Genomic DNA, 23,212 nt, shown 5'->3' on the forward strand with positions numbered 1-23,212 from the left:
GGCATGATATGTAGAAAACCCTATATGTAGAAAACCCTAAAGACTCCACCAAAAAAATATGTAGAAAACCCTAAAGACTCCACCAAAAAAATATTAGAACTAATAAACATATTCTGTAAAATTATAGGATACAAAAGCAAAATGCAAAAAATCAGTTGTATTTCTACATATCAACAACAAACTCTCTGAAAAAGATAAGAAGAAATCCACTCAATTTACAATAGATTTGAAAAATTAAATACTTAGGAACAAATTTAACCAAGGAGGAGAAAGATCAGTACGCTTGAAACTATAAGATATTGTTGAAAGATATTGAAAAAGACACAGATAAATGGAAAGATAACCCATGTTCATGAATCAGAAAGTTAATATTGTTAAAATGTCCATACTACTCAAAGTGATCAATAGATTAAATGATTAGACTTAAATGTAAAAACCTGAAACTGTAAACTCCTAGACAAAAACAGAGAAGAATCTCTATTGCCATTGGTCTGGGCAATGATTTTTTGGATATGACAGCAAAAGCACAACAACCAAAGCAAAAGTATACATGTAGGACCACATCAAACTAAAGCACTTATGCACAATAAAACAAACAAACAAAATAAAAAGGCAAACTATAGAATGGGAGAAAGTATTTGCAAGCCATATATCTGAAAAGGGGTTAATAACAAAATATATAAGAAAATCATGCAACTACATAGAACAAATAATAATAGCCAATTTTTTAAAAAGGGAAAAGGACTGGAATAGACATTTTTTTCCAAAGAAGACTAGCAAGTGACCATCAGATATGTAAAAAGGTGCTCAACATCACTAATCATCAAGGAAATGTGAATCAAAACCACAATATCACCTCATGCCTCTTAACATGGCTATTATACAAAAGACAAGACATAACAAGTGCTGGTGAAGATGTGGAGAAAAGGGTACCTCTGTGCACTTTTGGAGGGAATATAAATTGATACGACCATTACAGAAAGCATTTGGAAGTTTCTCAATATATTAAAAATAAAACTAACGTATGATCTAGCAATATTACTTCTGGGTATATATCTGAAGAAGATAAAATCCCTACTGTAAATAGATACATGCAACCCCAAGTTCATTGCACTATTATTTTCAGTAGCCAAGATATAGAAAAAAACTATTCATAGTTGAATGAATAAAGAAAATATGAAAAAAAGTACATGCATACATATTATTCAGCTTTAAAGAAGAAAGAAATCATGCCATTTCCAACAACATGGATGAATAAAGAAAAATACTTAAGTTGAATTCATAGAAACAGGAAATGGATTGGTTGTTACCCAGGGCTAGGATGTAGGGGAAATGAGATATTGATCAAAGGGTACAAACTTTAAGTTATAAGATGAATCAGTTGTGGGGATCTAATGCATAGCATGGTAAATATAGTAGCATGGTAAATATAGTTAATCATAATCTATTGTATATTTGAAATATTTTTAAGAGAATAAACCTTAAATAATCTCACCACAAAAAGGTAAGTATGTGAGGTGATGGATGTGTTAACTAACTTAAATGTGGTAATTGTTTCATAATGCATGCATAAACCAAGTCATCACGTTATACACCTTAAAGTTATATGATGTTATTTATAAATTATATCTCAATAAAGCTGGAAAAAATAAAAGTAATTTGCAGACATGATATTTCAAACCTAAATATTCAGCATACCTCTCTTAAGAATAATTAAGTTCTTAAGATGAGAACACAGTTATTTTTATGAAGTCAGTAGACTTTGTGATTAAATTTGAGGCAAATCTCAGTGTAAGTTAAAATGTTATCATTCATTTTCCATATGAAAAGTACATTCACTGTATTTTCAAGTTATACATATCTACCCTTTCATAGATTCAACCCTAATACCATGATTTTGGAAGAATAGGTGCTATTGTATTGTGAGTGTTTTTGGTAGCTGTAGAGGAAATTAAGTCCAAAAGGATTAAGTGAGTTCCTGGATATTAAACAATGTGTTTTCAATCTACACAATTCCAATTTCCCAGATCCCCAAGTGAAAGAGCTTCATGTTAGGGAGCATGCTGAAGTTTGGAATCATTATTAACTTTTATCAATTCAATATCTCTGTAAGGTAGGAATCATTTCCTTTCCCTCAGTTTACAGATGATCCAGAAACTCAGAAGAAACACATTCTTCACACAAAATCACAGAGGAAGTAGTAAAACTGGAAATTAAAGCTTACTCTTTCTGACTTTTAAAACTATGCTACTGGTCTTCCCTGGTGGCGCAGTGGTTGGGAGTCTGCCTGCTGATGCGGGGGACGCAGGTTCGTGCCCAGGTCCGGAAGGATCCCACATGCCGCAGAGCGGCTGCGCCCGTGGGCCATGGCCGCTGGGCCTGCGCGTCCGGAGCCTGTGCTCCGCGGCAGGAGAGGCCGCAGCAGTGAGAGGCCCGCGTACCGCAAAAAAAAAAAAAAAAACCCCAAAAACTATGCTACTTAAAACACTGAATTGAGACCATTCAAGTACCATTCACTGTTCAGTGCTGTAGCTTCCTGTTGCAGAGGGCATTAGTTTCAGTTAGAAACCATAAATTAGTGGATGCCTTTTTCGTTTTCATAAAAATAATAAGTTGCAAATTGTAATCAAAATTTGCCTGAAAGGTAAATTCAAGGTACAGAAATAACTAGCACTTGGATACATATGAATTGACATGCACTGGCTAATATCTATATAATTAATCCTCACAATAGCCCAATTACATAGAGGTATTTCCATCATCACATATGAAATGAAAATAATAAATAAGAAAGTATACATTCACCTTTGGCATTGAGGACTTTGTGCATGCTGTTTTATTTGTCAAAATGTTATATTTCAATGGCAAAGTTCAGCCTTGGGATATGAAAAATGTTATTTTGAGATAAGTCTTGGATAAGGCAAGTTCAGAAAAGAGTGGACAGTTTTTGGAAGCTCTCTTCCACCTTTCTGTGCTTCCATCTCCCATCCTAATACTATGTGCCTTCTTACTGCCTATGACACATGTAACTTCTCCTGGTAATGGCTTAATAGTGCTATGACCAAGTTGTTTCTTCACTCTCCAAAGAAACAAACGCATTTGTATGAAATCTCCAATTTGGCAAAATGTGTATCATAGTGGAAACATTATCCAGTAAGGCTGAAGACATTTAGTTGGTGAGATGGTAAGATATAGTTGACAGGAAACGCTTCGATTGCCTTTCAGATCACATAATGCTGATGAAAATTATACACCATAAGACTAAACTGGATTAATACATGGGATTTTTGCAGCCCACATTTTTTTGTTTCCTCTTAAGAAGCTTGCATCTGGGTCAGACTAAGCAAAATCTCCTAGTACTTCATCTATGCTCCCATTCTTTGCTTGTTTCCTCCTAATATGCCCCATCCTCTCCTTTCCCCTCTTCAGAGTTCTAATGAGCCCCTAGCCTCTCTTTCAATAACCTGTACAAAATTTGAGCTCAGATGTGATCTAATTTAACAGTCATTTACTGCTTCTTGTGAATGTAAACATAGCAACATTAGTACTATTATTACATTATCTTTAAATATATTATTTTACCTAAGATGAGTCATTAATTTCCTGTTCTTATACTTTTAAAACATTAACTCAAATTCTGCCAAAAAAAGAAGTGTTCCCATTACAGAAATTTCTGGCATCACTCAGTGAATCTGCATATACAAGTACTTCTTAGAGATTCTAAAATAATATCTCACAAAGTGGTCACATATTCTGCTTACATATAAATCAACACTGACTGCTGTCTAGTCCGCATTTGAAAAAGAACAGGATTATGTGTAACTGAAAGAATTTATATTCAATTATGTGGAACAAGTTTTTCCTCTCTAATAAAAAAAATAATAAAATATTATACATTCATATCCTAGTGCCACTGGGAAGGAAGGAATCATGCCCCTGATCTCTAAACCATTCACCTGTCAAATCAATCCTCCTAGAACAGCTTGGGTCTAACTTGAATAGAAAGGAAGTCTTCTTTTTCTCTAACTGCACAATTATTTCCTTCATTAATATAGGCCTATGATTTTCTGTCAATTTTTAGAATGCTTAAGATTATAAAATATACAAACACAAGAAGAAATATACACTTGAGGAAAATACATGGCTAAAAGGAGAAATAACTATTTTTTAATCTCATTTAACTGTCCAGGAGAATATGCTTAACATGCTAGAGTTATTTTAAAAATTGATACAATTTTTATCTCATCTTGCCCTCATGGACACGGTGTAAGTCTTCACCTTACTTTGAGCAGGAAAGATTGTTCTGGAGCTTACACAATACATCTAAAGACCTAAACCAAGTCCATAAATGGAAAAGATAATGAGGATTTAAAATTTATATAGATGCTTTATTAATATCATGGTATGTTCTCAAATTAACTTTGCTCAGCATTTCCATAAATTTCTTCTCAGATAAAAAAGAAAAATGTCACTCACTAGCAACAAACTGACACACAGATAACAGATGGCTGTGCAGGTTTTTTTAGAGTAAAAAAGCATTCAGAATGAGGCATATCATCTATTATTTTGCCTTGCCCTCTTTATCACTTTCAGTCTAAACAGAAAAGTGATGCCTTACAGGAAAATACCCCCCTTTGTGACATTTCTGATATGACTATACAATTTCAACACCAGGGTGGTTCATTTTCAGAAATGAATGAGACATAATTTATTTCACAAATTCCATGTTTTGGAAATGAATCTTACAGAAATTCATTAAGCTGCTGCATAAATTCTAAATATCAGAAATATATGATTTCAATGATAAAAATATTCTGAGAAGTCCTCTAAAATAGGCGTGTGTGATGAAAATGAACACAGCAGGAAGAACTGTAAACCAATTAACAATTCCATGCTCTACTAACTGTAAAAAAGAAACTAGGTGTCAATTATGCATAGCTGATAACTATCTTTGTTGTAGAATTTCAACGTGGCTGTGAAGACCCTTTTCCAAAGTTGTCTTCCCCAGACTGCCTCAGTGAAGATTTGTTTTTCTTTTTCAGTACACAATTTTAATTGCTATGACTTTGTACTAACTGAATACTTACCACAGAGGTAAGTGCTATTTTGAGTTTGCCTTACAACAGTTACTCAATTATATAGAGAGCTTAAGAACTATGTTCTAAATAACATATTCAGTAAAATTGTACGGCTAGGGTGGAAATACAGATCAACCTGAGACCAAAATTCCAGGCTTTTAACCAGTTTTGCAGTTTGGGGATTTTAGTTACAAAGGTCATCTTTATAAGTGTATAATTATTATAATAATATATTGTAGTTTATGACCACAGAAAAACAGTATTTACCCAAGAAAATAACAAAATAAAAATGTTGACAAAACTCTATTTTATAAATTTCCTATTTCCCAAATATTCTTTCTTATCATTATTAGAAGCAAATAGGTAACATAATTTTTGAAAGAAATCTCTTTTTCTAGTCTTAAAAAATAGGTAAAAATCACAAAGCAATGAAATATTTCTAATTATTGAATAAAACTGGGAAGTCCCCAGATCTCACTAGACTGCAGGGGAAAATAAAACAGCATTAATAAGCATTTTATTCTTCACTCTTGGGATCACCCATTTTGCTTGGTGAACACCCACAAAACACCTTTGCCTCCCTTTCCAAACTGGCTCTTGCCACTGCCTTCACTTACCTCCACCACTGATCACAACACAACTGAGTATTGCCCTGCTCTAAAATCACTGTGGACTCTGCCCACGTGAAATACCTTCTCTGGCAAGATGCTCCAAGCTGTGCTTTGCATCTTATCATTATTGAAACTGGGGAAATGTCCATAACTCTGATATCATCGCCTTTCCTACAATACTGATCATGGTTCCAATGTGGAATTGCTAATTCTTCTCTTGGGCCTCTTTTTAGGGACATCTCCTAACCAAGACATTTGGGTCATGAGATAATGAAATATTTTTTGGCATTATATGTACATAATCCTTTCTCCAGGAAATGCAGATACTACTGATGTGACTGAATTTTGAAGATTTAATAATTGCTGGAACTTACTTAAAACTATTTCTCACCTCCAATGATTAGGATTTGTCTCATACATAAACCAGATAAAACACAGCTGCCCTGGTTGAAGTAGAATTGTAAAAAACTAACAATCTCCTAATCTCGATTTTCACAGTAGCACCCGAGGCACACACGACACAGGTTGTACACACTAGTTTATAACATTGATTGTGTTTTTTTTTAAATGCGGTATATCTCTATATGCAATGAAGTGGCATTTCCCTAAATTAAGGACATGATCCTTGTAACTGTCTCATGGCATGAGGCTCTAGATATATAAAGACACAACAGGTACCTGATTATTTGATTTAAACATATGATTAGTATGGCTCTGGAATGGTTTCCTGCCTAAAGTTCCAATACATACACAAAATTAAAAATACAACATTTTTTAAAACAAAAAATGCCCAGATATTCTGTGACTAAGAATACTTTTTTAAATGTAAACATTTGGTTAAACAATGTAAAATATTTTTACAGTTTTCCTAATTAATTTTGCAGATACAATTAAATTAAGGCCATTTTAAAATTAGGTTCTGCTCTTTCCAAAGTAGCATGTTGTAACCAATTCTCATTTCACACTTGAACTAAAAACCAGAAATGAATAACCTATGGCCCATGGCCAGGCACCCACAGGAGAGACTAACAGTCTTGCCATCTGTCATCCCAATGGGGCCTTCATAAATAGCACCAGACTGTCAGATTTAAACTGAGTTTAAAGAGGGACAATATGGGACAGGAGAACATACTGAGAGTATGGACATAGGAAAAAAAAGAAAAGACAAAATAACTTTTCCCTTAAATTCTCAAGAAAAGTTCTCAAGAAAAGTAAGCACACATATTATCCATGCTCTGAGGACAGGGCCCAGGAGATTTCAAGAAGAAAGCAAATCTTGTTCTAAAATTTGGGGGCTTGGCTCTGCTACTAATCATCCATGAAAAATGAAAAACAGGTCAAATGTGTGTGTGTGTGTGTGTGTGTGTGTGTGTGTGTGTGTGTGTGTGTGTTGAGGCTATCCTGGGGTTGCTTCCAGTTATATTGCTCTGTGATAATAAATAAAAATTTCTTTGCCTGACTGATTTTCCATTAACATTTCTGCCTACCCAAGTTGTGTTTTTCTTCTCTTGTTTGTGACATATCATTGTGTCTGCCTTGTCATGCTTATGTCCCATTAAAAGGTGGTACTGCTTAATGGAATAGAAAAACTACATTTATAAATAATTCTAATGTAGCAAAGATGGGCATTCAGCAACTCTCCTTGTATAATTATTCAATTGAATGTGATATTGCAAAGTCATTAGTCGAATAAAACAATCAGGGGAACAAGAAATTGCAATGTGAGTCTATGGAGATTTAAACGTGGTTCAGCACTAGCAAGCAGTATTGCTCATGGAAGGACCTTCCAGGTACATTACACGTTCTATGAATAACCCCTAAAGTGAAAAGCATAATTTAATGCTGGAGAACCACCGTACATCATAGAGTCATTTATTATATAAGTCTTTCTTGCTGGATATGAAGAGGAAATAACATATTCATGTGGAGTGAGGGATATGCAGATATAGCTTGTCATCTTCAATTCTTCAGCCACAGCTAAGACATAGCTTAGCTGTGACTATTAGCATCCTAACTAATAATTGAAAGAATTTTTAGATTCCTGGAGTTCGGGTTGGTTTGTTGTCTCTTGAAATCTTGTGAATCAATGCAATCACCATTCCTAAACGTGTTCAAGAGAGAGCTGAATATACGTGTGGTCAGGATAGTGTAGCTTTCATTATCAAGTGATAAGCTTCAGAGAATCTTGCCAGTTTTGAGATTCAATAGTCCCACAAAGCTTTCATTCTATGGAGTAAGATATTTTTAGCAGATTCATAATAGTACAGATGTTTTCCCTTGCTTTTGAGTTTGGATTATCTGAATACACATCAACAAATGAATAGAAGAAAATGGTAATTAAAACTAATTTGGATACAGAAAGAATACACTTGAATTTTTAAATTCCAGTATTAATCCTCTTTGTTCGGGAAATATATATATATATATATATATATATATATATATATATATATATAAAATTATGGCAATGTCAAATGCAAAAGAGTTTTGAATGCACATCTATCATAAGATTTTAGACTTGATACTATCTTGGAAATTCATTCTATATCTTCCCCTAAGAGGAGTCTTTTAATGTGGTCAAGTTTCGCAATTACACATTATTTTCATTATAAATATTTATTTTCATCTCTTCTTTACATTATTATTAATGTCTTTTTGTTAGTTTAAAAATACATACATAGGTAAACTACCTTTTTATTATTTTCAATTCATGATTAAAAAGAAAGCTTACCATATATTTGAAGCAAAATAAGAGTGTTGAGTCTTAGTTGATTGAGAACCAGTGATCTAACCCAAACTTTTCACATAATAGAGAGGAAACTGAAGTTCCAAGAAACAAATGCCTAGGCAGTTATCAGAGGAAAAAGTAAGGAATGTAGCTACAACTGGAAGATGGGCATCCTGACTCTCAGTTCAACACTTGCTGCTCAGCTAGTCTCTTTTGGCCTAATACATGGGGAAAATGAGGCATAAAGTTTAAGAGATTGCCCCAACATTATATTGGAGAGGAATGAAAAATTTGCAATTAGTAATACAAAATTTTCACTCTGCTAGTGGGAAAATCAAGCCGACTGGCTGATTTCCATTCAAATCTTGCCAGGACCCACTTTTTCTACCTATTTTTACCCACTGTTTATTTTCACTACAACCTCAAAAACCTGATCTATGAACATATCCAAAAGAGAATTGAATATAATAATTGAATCTATGTAAAGATTTCCACAATTATTTTTAACCATGTTAACCTTTGTACATAATAAATTAACAGGGTACTTTTGGTGATTGCTTGAAACAAAAATGACTCTGAGAATTTTTTAAACTGTGGTATACAACTGGGATAAGATTTCAGCGCCATTCAGAATGCCTCAAAACATTTTATTTAAACAAATATCAATTTTTCTTTTTCTTGTTTAAAAATCCTTTCTGTATTCAAGTTAAAACAAATAAATTGTTGGACATTTTCTTATGAAAATTTTTATGTTTCCTTTTTACATTTAAGGTATTACCCCTACTGAAAGTACATGCATGTTTATATTTTGAGAACTATATCTGATGTATTATTTTTTCCAATATGTATAACTAAATAACTTAAGACGATTAAGTGACTAGTCCATACTATTTTCTTTTATGCTGTCTTTGTGAAATATCAAATTTCCACAGTTCCTGGGTTTCTATTCTATTTTGTGTGACTATTAGTCTCTCCCTTTACCAATACAATATTTCTTTAATTACTATACATACTTAAAATTTTATTAAAACATCAGATAGTTCCTCCTGTCAATGGTTTAGTGATTTTCCATAAGAATTTTGAAATCACATTGTTAAGTTTTTTGAATTTCAATTGATAGTGTGATTGATTACTCTGATTTATAGTTTAATTGGAAACGTTTCACCTCTTAATGATATTGACTTTTCCTTCCCATTAAGCATCCATGGAGAAATAGTATATAGTTTCTCTGTTATGAGCTCTAATAATATTTTAAAATATTCTCCATAAAGTTCTTAGTTTAAAAAATAGGTGTATTTTCCTGGTTTGGATAATATTTATAGATATTTTGAGTATGATATTTTATCTTATATTCTTTAATTGTTTTCATGTGATAATAACTTTTTATTTCTGTAGGATAAATACTTAGGAGTCTAATTGCTGGGCCATATGATAGTTTCATATTTTACGAAACTACCTATTTTTCATAGGGCTGCATCATTTTAGATTTTTACCACAATGTATGTGTGATTCAGTTTTGTCACATCAAAAAAAAAGACATTCTATTATGTATGTTATGATATTTAATTGTCATTTTAATTTACATTTCCCTAGTGACTGATATTTCAGCATATTTCATATGCTTATTTGCCATTTGTATATTATCTTCAGGGAAATATCTCTTCATGTCTTTGACACATCATCAGATTGTTTTGATAGTTTTACTGTTGAGTTTTGAACATTGTCTCAGTTCAGCCTGCTATAACAAAATGCCATGGACTGTATGGCTTAAACAACATTTATTTCTTATAGTTCCAGAGGCTAACAAGTTGAAGATGAAGGTGCTGGTCAATCCTGTTCCTGATGAAGATTCTTTGCCTGGTTTGCATATAGCCACATTCTTACTGTGTCCTTACATGGCAGAGAGAGAGGAGGGCAGAGAAGAGGGGAGGGGGGAAGGGGAGGAGAGGGGAGAGGAGGAGAGACAAAGGGAGAGTGAGAGAGGGAGCATTCCCTGGTTTCTCTTCCTCTTCTTATGAGGACATTAATCTCATTATGGGGGTCATACCACATGACATTATCAAAACCTCATTATCTTTCAAAGACTCCACCTCCAAATATCATCCCATTGATGTTTAGGGCTTCACCATATGAATTCTGGGAAGACAAATATTCTGTCCACAGCAAGTGTTCTCTATATATTCTAGATAGTAGTGCTTTGTCAGATATGTAGTTTGAAAATATTTCCCTCCAAGTGTGTAGCTTGTCTTTCTTTCCATCCTCATAATACAATCTTTCACAAAGCAAAAGTCTTTTAATTTTTATGAAGTCCTATTTATCAAATTTTCTTTTTATGTGTAATATTTCAGGTATCAAGTCAAGAATCTGTGCCTAGACTTGGATCCTGAAGGTTTTCACCCATTTTTTCTAAAAGTTTTATAGTTTTACATATTACATAATGTCCATGATCTATTTTGAGTAAATTTTTGTATAATCTATGAGACTTTAATGAAAGTTCACTTTTGGTCTATAGATTACCTATTACCCAAAACCATTTATTGAAAAGGCTACATTTCTTCCATTGAATTACTTTTACAACTTTGTCAAAATCATTTGGGTATATTTCTGTGGATCTGTTTCTGGTTTCTCTACTCTGTCTCATTGCTTTATATGTTTATCCATTGCCAACACCATACAGTTTTAATTATAGTAACTCTAATAAATCTTGACATCAAATAGACGGATTCTTCCTACTCTAATCTTTTTCTTTTTTTGAACATTTGTAAAGTTATTCTAACTCCTTTGCCTTTCCATATAATTTTAAGATAATCTTGTCTATACCTACAAAAATATCTCTCTGGGATTTTACAGGAACTGCATGAAACTTATACTATCTTGTGGATAATTGTCATCTTTACTATGTTGAGTTTTCTAATCTATGAACACCATATGCCTGTCCTTTTATTTATATCTTCTTTAATTTATTTAATCACTATTTTGTATTTCTTCAGAATACAAGCCAAATATATATATATATATATATACTTATATATACATATATATACACACATATATATGTATCATCTGCAAATGGAGATGGTTTCATTTCTTCCCTTACTATATGAATGACTTTTGTTTCTTTTTCTTGGCTTTATTGCACTGGCTAGAATTTCTAGTACTATGTTGAATAAGAGAGATATGAGTGGACATTATTTCCTTGTTCCTAGTCTTAGGGAGAAAGCACTTATTCCCTCACTATTATGTATATAGTTAGCTATAGGTTTTCCATAGATGTCCTTTATCAAGTTAAGGAAGTTCACTACTATCCTTATTATTCTGAGAGTTTTATCATGGTAGATATTGAATTTTATCAAATACTCTTTTTGAAAAAATCAGTATGATCATGTGATTTTTCTTTTTAGATAGTTAAGATCTAGATTACATTGGTATATTATGAATATTGTACTAACCATGCACCCTGGGACATAGTTCATTTGGTTATACTGTATCTTTTTCTTTATACACTGCTGAATTCAATTTGCTAATGTTTTGTTATGGACTTATGTATAGCCATACATTGTTTTATTGTGTTCACTTTATTTTTTTTTTACAAATTGAAGGTTTGTGGCTACCCTGTGTGAAGCAAGTCTATTGGTTCCATTTTCCAACAGCATTTGCTCATTCCCTTTGTCACATCTTGGTAATTCTTGCAATATTTCTAACTTTTTCATTATTATTGTAGTTGTTATGGTGCTCTGTGATCAGTGACCTTTGATGTTATTACTATTGAAAAAAGATTATGACTCACTGAAGGCTCAGAAGATGGTTAGCATTTTTTAGCAATAAAGTATTTTTAATTAAGTTATGTACAGTTTGGGTTTTTTTTAAGACACAATGCTATTGCACACTTAGAGTACTATAGTATAGTGTAAAAAAAAGAACTTTTATATGTACTGGGAGGCCAAAAAATTCATGTGACTCACTTTACTGTGATATTTGTTGTATTGTGTTCATCTGGAACTGAACCCACACTATCCCCAAGCTGTTCCTGTATTGAAATTCATGAGAAATATTGATATGTAGTTTTTGTTTCTTGCACTGTCATTTTCTGCTTTCAGTATCAGTGTAATACTAGTTTCATAAGATACCTTGGGCAGCCATCCCTCTTCTATTTTCTGGCAGAGACTGTATAAAATTGGTGGTAATTCTTCTTTAATTGGCTTGTAGAATTCTTTAGTGACACAATCTGTGTCTGAAGATTTCTTTTTGAGACTTTTTTTTAATTTAACAATTCTATTTCATTAATAGTTACACATGTATTCAAAGTATCAGTTCCTTATTAGATGAGCTGTGGTAGTTTGTGGCTTTTCAGGGACTTGATCCATTTCATCTAAGTCATCAATTTCACTAGTGTTGAGTTGCTCATAGTATTTCTTTATTGCCCTTTTAATGACTGTGGGGTGTATAGTGCTATCCCCTGTTTCATTCTGAATATTGGTTATTTGTGTATTCCCTCCTCTTTGGTGGTCTTGCTAGAGTTCTACAGTTTTCTTAATATTTTCAGAAAACCAGCTTTTTGATTTTCTCTATCACTTTTCCATTGTCAATTCATTGATTTTTGTGCTTATCTTTATTATTTGCTTCCTTCTCCTTGCTTTGGATTTATTTTGCTCTTTATTTTCTGGATACTTTAGGTGGGAACTTTGATTATTGGGATCTTTCCTTTTTACTAACATGTGCAGTTCATGGTGTAGACATCCTTCTCAACACTGCTTTAGCAGTGTCCTATAAATTTTGGTATGTTGTACTTTCATTTTTATTCAGTTCATTGTAGATTCTATATTTCTCTTGTGACTTCCTCTTTGACCCATGGATGAGTTAGTGTGTTGTTTGATTTACAAGTGTTTGTTTCTCTTGTTACCTTTTTATTATTGATTTCTATTTGGGTCCCACTACAGGTCAAAGTTTCATTTTATGGCCCAGAATGTAGTCTATCTTGGCATATGTTCAGTGGGTACTTGAAAAGAAAGTGGGTATTTTGAAGATTAACCCTTTGTCAGTTGCTTTGTTTGCAAATATTTTCTCCCATTCTGAGGGTTGTCTTTTCATCTTGTTTATGGATTCCTTTGCTGTGCAAAAGCTTTGAAATTTCATTAGGTCCTATTTGTTTATTTGTGTTTTTATTTCTATTTTTCTAGGATGTGGGTCAAAAATGATCTTGCTGTGATTTATGTCATAGAGTGTTCTGCCTATGTTTTCCTCTAAGAGTTTTATAGTGTCTGGCCTTACATTTAGGTCTTTAATCCATTTTTAGTTTATTTTTGTGTATGGTGTTAGGGAGTGTTCTAATTTCATTCTTTCACATGTAGCTGTCCAGTTTTCCCAGCACCACTTATTGAAGAGGCTGTCTTTTCTCCATTGTATATTCTTGCCTCCTTTATATCAATATCAAAAAAACAAACAACCCAATCTAAAAATGGGCAGAAGACATAAATAGATATTTCTCCAAAGAAGATATACAGATTGCCAACAGACACATGAAAGGATGTTCAATATCACTAATCATTAGAGAAATGTAAATCAAAACTATAATGAAGTATCACCTCACACTGGTCAGAATGGTTATCATCAAAAAATCTACAAACAATAAATGCTAGAGAGGGTGTGGAGAAAAGAGAACCCTCTTGCACTGTTGGTGGGAATGTAAATTGATAGAGCCATTGTGGAGAACAGTATGGAAGTTCCTTAAAAAACTAAAAATAGAACTACCATACGACCCAGCAATCCCACTACTGCGCATATACTCTGAGAAACCCATAATTCAAAAAGAGTCATGTACCACAATGTTCGTTGCAGCAGTATTTACAATACCCAGGACATGGAAGCAACCTAAGTGTCCATCAACAGATGAATGAACAAAGAAGATGTGGTACATATATACAATGGAATATTACTCAGCCATAAGAAGAAACAATTATTTTTTTTTGTAATGAGGTGGATGGACCTAGAGACTGTCATACAGAGTGAAGTAAGTCAGAAAGAGAAAAAAACAAATGCCATATGCTAACACATATATATGGAATCTAAAAATAAATTGGTTCTGAAGAACCTAGAGGCAGGACAGGAATAAAGATGCAGATGTAGAGAATGGACTTGAGGACATGGGGAGGGGGAAGGGTAAGCTGAACGAAGTGAGAGAGTGACATGGACATATATACAGTGCCAAATGTAAAACAGATAGCTAGTGGGAAGCAGCGGCATAGCACAGGAAGATCAGCCCGGTGCTTTGTGTCCACCTAGAGGGGTGGGATAGGGAGTGTGGGAGGGAGATGCAAGAGGGAGGAGATATGTGGATATATGTATATGTATAGCTGATTTACTTTGTTATAGAGGAGAAACTAACACATCAATGTAAAGCAATTATACTTCAATAAAGATGTTAAAAACAAACAAAAAAAAAGAAAAGAAAGTGTATTCTGCATTTCTGGAAGTAGTGATCAAGAGCTTTAAAAATGTTAACATAGTAATCCCAGTTTTAAGAATATACCTTAAATAAATTATCAATTATACCCATAGATATTTATATTCCACCACAATAAGCATCCTGTACTTATAATAGCAATAAAAATGTGCAAGTGAGTGATGTGCTGTTGCCAACTGTGTACATCTATACACAGCTCTGCATTTAGTAATATCACACTGGTGGTGTGAAATCAGTCTTGGTGGGAGTTTTTACATCAAAAAATTGGTAAACACTACAAATCACCTCTTTTCCTCACTGATATAGGTTATGTAAAGTTTACCCTCATTGATGACTCTGAGGGGTTCACGACTTCAGGGTAGGAAATAACTGCAGATGTGATGGAAATGGAAAGAAAACTAGAATTAGAAGTGAAGCCTGAAGATGTAGCTGAATTGCTGCAATCTCATGGTAAAACTTGATTGGATAAGTAGTTGCTTCTCATGGATGAGCAAAGAAAGTGGCTTCTTGAGATGAAATCTACTTCTGGTGAAGATGCTGTGAAGATTGTTGAAATGACAACAAAGGATTTAGAATGGTATATAAACTCAGTTGATAAAGCAGGTGTGGGGTTTCAGAGGAGTAACTCCAATTCAGAAAAAATTCTACTGTGGGTTAAATACTATCAAACAGCTTTGTATGCTACAGAGAATCTGTTTGTGAAAGGAAGAGTCAATCGATGTGGCAAACTTCACTGTTGTCTTGTTTTAAGAAATTGCCACAACCACCACCACCCTGATCAGCCATCAGCCATCAACATGCAAGCAAGACCCTCCACCAGCAAAAAGATCATGACCTGTTGAAGGCTCAGATGATGGCCAGCAGTCCCTAGCAACAAAGCAATCTTAAATCAAGGTACGTGCATAGTTTTTTTTAGACAATATGCTATCGTACATCTAAGAGACTAGAGTGTAAACATAATTTTTAAATGCACTGGAAAACCAAAAATTTATGTGACTTGCTTTATTGTGATACATGCTTCCTCGTGGTAGTCTGGAACCAAATCCACAGTATATCTGAGAAAGGCCTGTAGCCACATTTAGGGAAGAGTTTTTGGTGTCCAAGTATTTGATTAAACACACACACATGCCCAAAACAACCTTATTTAGCCCAATGCCAGGATCAATAAGAAAATCATGAGTTGATGTAGCCAGCTGATTGGAAGGTCTTCCCGTTGGTGTTTCCTTTATATGGACTATTAGAACAGGGTTTGGACGGTACATCAGTCTCTTCAGATATGCTGGGAAGGTCAGGGTCTGGGCAAACTAGTACCTGAATTATATCATTCAGTCCAACATCATACTCAAAGTTTATCCATTTTCCAGCTGCTTGCCAGGGTAGAAGAGGCGCTGGTACTCGGACCACCCGCGGAACAGCGCCCACACGCACTCATGCGGCTCCTCAATTATGGCTTTGCAACACATGGCTTCAATGGTGTGTGCCTGGGAGCCATGGATGGTGCAAACCTGGATCCACATCTCAGTGCCGGGAGAAGGGGTCGCCACGCTCTGTCTCCCCCTAAGCTCCGGGAGCCCTGTGCCGCCTGGCCTGCACCGCTTCCCAGGCAGCCCTGGCTCTAGGCAGCTCACGGGCCAGCCAGCGTAAGCACAAGCCAGAAAGACAGGCGACCTTGAACCCTAGACTGCGCGCATGCCCAGCAGAGATGAGGAAGGTAAGAAACGGGAACCTGTCCAAGTGCGGCTGCTGCCACCAGCCCCTGCCTCACAAATAGGAAGAAGCCTTTCAAACATCCTTTAGAAAAACAAACAAACAAAAAACAGTAAAGAAAGTCATACAAAGGAAAAGAGCTGTGTTTTGCTGGATTACAAAATATATGAAAAATCTCCATAGAAGAAAGAACATTCCATGTTTTTAATACCCTATCATTTTCTCTTTCAAGAGGACATAGCAAAAATCCAAAATATGATCTATTTGCTTTGCAGATATCATTCTTCCTCCTAAAAATATCTCACTAAAAATTAAATTTGATGATTGCTTGGCTTCTTTTGACCATGTGTACCAGTTCTAGTTACCAGATTGTTTATTTTTTTTCTTTTTTCTTTTACATTTTAATGTAATCAGGTGGCCACTTGCTTTTCCCTTTCTCCTGATTTGGAATGATTACTTTATAATCCCAACTTCTATTTCACCGTATACTTGACACCAAATCTTCTGAGTCAGCTGCAAGGCCTGTTACTGTAGCTGGATGTGCATCCCCAAACTGCCACTTATGTCTCCCTTATTCAGGCCACCATGTAGTTTGAAACCTGTGTTCTAATGACCTAACCTGGCTGTCTTTCCATCACATACAGCTGGTTCTGTCTCTTTCATCCCACACTTATCCTTCCTTTGCCTGGTAGGACCCTTTAGTGTCAAAGTTTCAGTCTGCTCATTTGACTGAAAATAATTTGTCCATTACAAATGAATATTATTTACACATCAGTATAAATCATCAGAACATTGTAAGGGAAAAGTCATTTTATGATGCACAGCTGATTAGTGGTTCACCTGATATGAAAATATAAACATTTACTTCTATGTTTTTTTTTTAAACCCTTTTTTGTGTGTTTCTCCATTTGCTTATATGGTAAAGCAGAACCTGCTAATTATTTCCACCATGTAATATGTATTTTGTAAAACTCTTCCTGAGTGAGCAAGTACTAAATATTATTTACTTTTAGATTTATTGTAAGAAAATAACATTATTTAGGCTTTTCTTTAAACATAAAAAGTATAAGAACATATCTAATTTAAAGAGTGTAAGATTGTATATAATAATAAAGAAAAAAGGAAGCATTCTACAAAGATGCATAACATCACTGAGAGATAAACAGTTTTGTTTTGTTTTGTTTTTGTCTTAAATAATGCTAAAACATATCCTGTGAAAAATAAAAAGATGAGAATGGAAAAAAACCCCAGCAAAAACAGTTTCCATAGCAAGCTAAGCAAGAGGTCTAAGGAAAGACCCAGTGAATCCCATCGTCAATGCAGTTTCACCTCTGACAATTTTATCAAGATATTAAGAAGAGTTTCCAATCCATTAACAAAAGAGAAAATGAAAATAAACATGAACAGACATTTGGTAAAAAGAAGAAAGGGAGGTATATATATATATATATATATATATATATATATATATAGAGAGAGAGAGAGAGAGAGAGAGAGAGATCCCTCAAGCAAATAGAGGGATATAAAATTGACAGTCTGCCAGTCAACAGTTTTGTACTAAATACTTACTATGTATATAATAGTATGCTATAGCCTGAAAATATTTTATTAATGGACCCTGACCTTTTCCCTCAAAGAGCTTACACTGTATATTTATAGATGGCATAGTCCTTTCTAGTGTTATAAAACAAAAAGATTAAATAACAGTTTGAAATATCTATACCAGAGATGATACTCAGAAACAATAGGTAGCAAAGTATGAAATAAATAGGTTTGTGAAGACAGAATAAGCACTCAATAAATATTACCTATAATGAAAAGATACAAGATTACAAATGTTTAAAGAAAGGTGAGATTGCTATTGGCTGGAGTGATTAAAGATGACTTTATGGATAATTTAGGACATGTGCTGAACCTGAAAGGATGGTTATGCAGAGGTTAGGAGTATAAAGTGGGAGATGTGTGAATATGGTTATACAATGTGAAGTACCTGAATATCAGTGTGAAAGAAGAGATAAAGATCCACTGGTTTATTTTTAAGAACTGTAGGGAGTATACAAACAGAAGAAAAGGAGAAAGGGAGTTGCTTCCAGAATTGAGAAGAATCTGGGGACCATTGTGGTAAATAAATCATTCTCCAAGATGTTTAATTCACTGGCCCTCAGTTTCCTCACACATGTAACAAGGGAGATAAAATATATAATCTATAAAATATTTTGTTTCCTCCTCATTGTATAAAGCTGTGATTAAGTTCTATGGAAATTCTAACTCTAACAGGGGGTTATTCATGGGCTGGTGCTGTGTCAGAGTCTTTTGAGGATTGTTAGTGCTTAATCATTTCAGGTTTAAAAGAATAGGATGGGAAATCTCTCTGTCTTAAAGACACAGCATTAAAAATAATTTTTATTCACAAGCTGAAAATAGATACTACAACACATACTTTTTCCCTTTAATCATGCCTCTGGAAGGGGGGGACTAATAAGGTTTCTAGTTAACAAAGACAAGACAATGACTAATTCTTAATGGCTTTTTAAATGATTGCCCACAACTCTAATGAGTAATTATATCATTTGCTGTAATGACATTCATGAAATTAATTATGGATTTTGAAGGAAAAATATATATGGCATTACTGTGAAGAAATAAAGGTGACTTAGGAGTGCTAGGCTCATGATAGGGAATTGTACATATTTTGTATAATTGCATGATCATGCAGTCTGTAAGAATTTGTCTTTTACAATTTTTTTGCTCTATTTCAGTGTTTTAAAAGCACCATTCTCAACCTATTTTATTGAATTTGGTTGAATTGATTACCATAAAAACTGCAGTCCAATTTATTTTTTACACATGAGAAAACTAGTCCTCAGTAACCCAAAACGATTCACTTGAATACACACAGTTAATCACTGGTAAAAGAAGATCACCCATGTGGTCTGAGTCTATGCTTTTGAAGTTTTACTGTTGATAGTTAGCATAATAGCAGTCCCATTCTGGCGACATGTGGAACAATTCAAGTGAGAAATATTCACGTAGCATATTTTATTGCCTAATATTTTAGTGAGCATTTGCTGATCATCAGCATAATGCTGCAGATGATCAAATGTGAAAACTACTGCTTGGTAAACAGTAAATGAACACAGCCACGATTAACTTTTTTTTTTGGTAGTATCATGTTTGTAACAACACAACTAAATTCTAGTTTGCAATCCCAGAGAATACATTTCTAAAACAATCATGTGGATCATGAATGTTGGGCACTTTGGACCCCTTTAGCTGTAACCCCAGACCTGCATCATTTTTGGAGTTCAGATCATTAAACTTCAAATGGTCCCAGACCTTCACAAATGGAAATCGTTCTCATAATTACCAAAGTCATCTCTTAATTCATCTTAAATACAAAATGTCATGGAAGTGACAGATCCTGTCACTCATAGCACACACTAGAAAAGTTGCAGTTAGCTCTTTATCATCTGGCATCAGGAAGGACAATTCATGAATGTACCTTAGAACAGTGAGCAACTTCTTCATGTGTTGTCTGTGTTGGCTCCAGGTATACTTCTTTTGCAAAGTCCCTCCTTTACAGTATTATGAAGAACTTGAGTTTCAAACAAGTTTCCACTGTGTTCCTATGGGTAAACAGGATAAGGAGATTCTTGTTTCTATGTCATCTTAAAAATATATCAAAGGGGGGGCTTCCCTGGTGGCCCAGTGGTTGAGAGTTCGCCTGCCGATGTAGTGGATGAGGGTTCGTGCCCCGGTCCGGGAGGATCCCACATGCCGTGGAGCGGCTGGGCCCGTGAGCCATGGCTGCTGAGCCTGCACGTCCGGAGCCTGTGCTCCACAATGGGAGAGGCCACAACAGTGAGAGGCCCGCATAACGTAAAAAAAAAAAAAAAAAAAAAAAAAAAAAAAAAAAAAAACTAAGGGGAAAGGAACATCTTGAGAATTTAAAATGTTTCTTCCAAGGTAATTGTCATTTTTGCTCTATTGCTTTCTCTGATGCATAACTCTCCTGTAAAGCAATGTCCAAGAATCACAAATTAAAGGTAAGGAAAAAGTTTGTTTTGCTTTTAATTTTGTTCTTTTATTTTTTTAAGGATGAAAAAATAATTTCTGTACAGATTCTTGAGAATAATATCAGTCACTATTTCACTTAGTCTAAAGTTTTAATGTCCAAGATCCATAAACCCTTGTTAGATATTTTCCAATAATCTATTTATTTATTTAACTGCTAATTTATTTTAAACCATTGTTCTTCACTGGATTTTCTTGGAATTAATAATTTAAAAAGTAATTGTAGGGGACGAGGGGAAGATGGCCGAAGAGTAAGACGTGGAGATCACCTTCCTTCCCACAGATACACCAGAAATACATCTACATGTGGAACAACTCCTACAGAACACCTACTGAATGCTGTCAGAAGACCTCAGATCTCCCAAAAGGCAAGAAACTCCCCACGTACCTGGGTGGGGCAAAAGAAAAAACAGAGACAAAAGAATAGGGACGGGACCTGCACCAATGGGAGGGAGATATGAAGGAGGAAAGGTTTCCACCCACTAGGATGCCCATTCGTGGGCAGAGACTGTGGGTGGTGGAGGGGGTGAGCTTCGGAGCCGCAGAGGAGAGCACAGCAACAGGGGTGTGGAGGGCAAAGCAGGGAGATTCCCACACAGAGGATCGGTGCTGACCAGCAGTCACCAGCCCGAGAGGCTTGTCTGCTCACCCGCCGGGGTGAGCGGGGCTGCGAGCTGAGGCTCGGGCTTTGGTCGGAGCGCAGGGAGAGGACTGGGGTTGGCTGCATGAACACAGCCTGAAGGAGTTAGTGCACCACGGCTAGCAGGGATGGAGTCCGGGGAAAGGTCTGGAGCTGCCGAAGAGGCAAGAGACTTTTTCTTCCCTCTTTGTTTCCTGGTGCGTGAGGAGAGGGGATTGAGAACGCTGCTTAAAGAAACTCCAGAGACGGGCGCAAGCGGCGGCTAAAAGTGTGGACCCCAGAGATGGGTGGGAGACGCTAAGGCTGCTGATGCCGCCACCAAGGGGCCTGTGAGCGAGCACAGGTCACTATCCACACACCTCTTCTAGGGAGCCTGTGCAGCCTGCCACTGCCAGGTTCCCGGGATCCAGGGACAAATTCCCCAGGAGAACGCATGACGGGCATCAGGCTGGTGCAACGTCACGCTGGCCTCTGCCGCCGCAGGCTCGCCCCGCACTCTGTGCCCCTCCCTCCCCGCCAGCCTGAGTGAGCCAGAGCCCGCAAATCAGCGGCTCCTTTAACCCCGTCCTGTCTGAGCGAAAAACAGACACCCTCCAGCGACCTACACACAGAGGCGGGGCCCAATCCAAAGCAGAGCCCCTGGGAGCTGTGAGAACAAAGAGAAAGGGAAATCTCTCCCAGCAGCCTCAGAAGCAGTGGATTAAAGCTCGACAATCAACTTGATGTTCCCTGCATCTGTGGAATACATGAATAGACAACGAATCATCCCAAATTGAGGAGGTGGACTTTGAGAGCAAGATTTATGATTTTTTCCCCTATTCCTCTTTTTGTGAGTGTGCATGTGTATGCTTCTGTGTGAGATTTTGTCTGTATAGCTTTGCTTCCACCATTTGTCCTAGGGTACTATCCATCCATGGTTTTTTTTGTTTGTTTGTTTGTTTTAATTTTATTTCTTAATAATTAATTTAAATTTTAATAACTTTATTTTATTTTACTTTATCCTTTTTCTTTCTTTCTTTCTTTCTCTTTCTTTCTTTCTTTCTTTGTTTCCTTCCTTCCTTCCTCCTTCCTTCCTTCCTTCCTTCCTTCCTTCCTTCCTTCCCTCCTTTAGACAACGAATCATCCCAAATTGAGGAGGTGGACTTTTAGAGCAAGATTTATGATTTTTTCCCCTTTTCCTCTTTTTGTGAGTGTGTATGTGTATGCTTCTATATGAGATTTTGTCTGTGTAGCTTTGCTTCCACCATTTGTTGTAAGGGTTTATCCGTCTGTTTTTAATTGTTTTCTTAATAATTATTTTTTAATTTAATAACTTTATTATATTTTACTTTACTTTATTTTACTTTATCTTTTTTTTTCTTTCTTTTTTCCTTCCTTCCCTCCTTCCTTCCTCCCACTGTCCGTCCCTCCCTCCCTCCCTCCTTTCTTTCTTTCCTTCTTTTCTTCTTTTTTCCTTCCTTCCTTATTTCCTTCCTTCCTTCCTTCCCTCCTTCCTTCCTTCCTTCCTTCCTTCCTTCCTTCCTTTCTTTCTTTCTTTCTTTCTTTCTTTCTTTCTTTCTTTCTTTCTTTCTTTCTTTCTTTTGTTCTTTCTTCCTACTTCTAATTCTTTCTCTCTACTTTTTCTCCCTTTTATTCTGAGCTGTGTGGATGAAAGACTCTTGGTGCTGCAGCCAGGAGTCAGTGCTGTGCCTCTGAGGTGGGAGAGCCAAATTCAGGACACTGGTCAACAAGAGATCTCCCAGCTCCACATAATATCAAATGGCGAAAATTTCCCAGAAATCTCCATCTCAACACCAGCACCCAGCTTCACTCAACGACCAGCAAGCTACAATGTGGGACAGCCTATGCCAAACAACTAGCAAAACAGGAACACAAACCCACCCATTAGCAGAGAGGCTGCCTAAAATCATAATA

General features: G+C 35.6%; 1 long non-coding RNA gene across 1 annotated transcript in view; it reads right to left on the minus strand.

Moving 5' to 3' along the window:
- The window catches only part of LOC309970110, a 384,073-nt gene extending 361,084 nt beyond the window's left edge, over positions 1 to 22,989 (minus strand). Inside the window, exon 1 of the long non-coding RNA XR_014326669.1 lies at positions 22,916 to 22,989. This is a non-coding gene — a long non-coding RNA (uncharacterized lncRNA). The remainder of the gene's footprint in view (positions 1 to 22,915) is intronic.
- Positions 22,990 to 23,212: the final 223 nt, after the last annotated feature.

The sequence above is a fragment of the Leucopleurus acutus genome, assembly GCF_964270905.1.
Source record: "Leucopleurus acutus genome assembly, chromosome: 12".
In the NCBI taxonomy this organism is placed as follows: domain Eukaryota; kingdom Metazoa; phylum Chordata; class Mammalia; order Artiodactyla; family Delphinidae; genus Leucopleurus; species Leucopleurus acutus.